Consider the following 1,119-nt stretch of genomic DNA (forward strand, 5'->3'; position numbering starts at 1 on the left):
AATCAACACATGTCAAAAATAACAGAGAAATACTCAGATTACTGCAAACACGAGGAAAACTGCTCCACGCTCAGTCTTTTGTCTGGTGAGACAGCCATCCTTTCTTTACAGGCTTTAATCCATCTAATCAATACAGATATATATAAATAAAATATATATATAAATAAATATATATTATATATCTGAGCCAACTGGACGAGCACTTTCTTCCGTTTCCAGATCTGCTTCCTTCCTTCCTTAAATCTTCACCTTCACTCTGTCCTTTTCTAGTTTCCTTTCCTTATTTTCACCTCAGACTCTGATTTTTATGATTTTGGTATTTTTGGATTCATTTTTCTGATAAATCCTCATAAATCTCTGCGCGCTGTGCAGGATCCTGACTCCGAGCACACTTCACGTGTTTTCCTGATAAATGCAGTGAAACAGTCGCCCCGCTGCTCCTCTTCCTCGCTGTTTGAACTTCGCTGATGTGAAAACAGAAACCGTTGATGAGTGATCGATAAGTGATTGATGAGTGATCGATAATAACCTCCAGGGTGGCGGACACGGGCAGCACGGTGGTGCCCAGCAGCAGGTCGGCGATGGCCAGGTTGATGATGAAGTAGTTGGTGGGGATCCGCAGGTGTCGGTTGCAGACCACGGACAGGATGACGAGGATGTTCCCGACGATGGCGAACATGATGAAGGATGCCAGCACCATGCCGACCGGCACCGCCCGGCTCAGGTCCAGCGGGGCGGCTCCGGGGGGCCCGACGGTGCGGTTGGAGGAGTTGGAGTCCGGCGGAGGGGTCTTTGTCCCGGGGAACAGATCCACGGAGGAGCCGTTAGTCCACAGACTCATGGCTGACCGTGGCGCAGACCCGCAGAGGATCCGAGACTTTCTCAAATCTGATTTTAAAAAGTTTCCACGTCGCTGTTAAATCCCCGCAGGTGGAGGCTCGGCTCTCCGGGCGGTGTGACTGACTCCCGCCGGCCCGCGGAGCTCCTCCTCGGGCTGAGCTGCGGAGCGGGAGCGGCTCTGTGTCCTTTTATGGTCCAAGTGATGATGTGGGAAAGTCTGAGTGAAGGACACGCAGGACCGCATCCCACTCTCACCGGCCGAGGCACGCGCACGCGCGC

The sequence above is a fragment of the Pundamilia nyererei genome, unplaced genomic scaffold (assembly GCF_000239375.1).
Source record: "Pundamilia nyererei isolate P.nyererei 1_Seehausen unplaced genomic scaffold, PunNye1.0 scaffold00266, whole genome shotgun sequence".
NCBI classification, from domain to species: Eukaryota; Metazoa; Chordata; class Actinopteri; order Cichliformes; family Cichlidae; genus Pundamilia; species Pundamilia nyererei.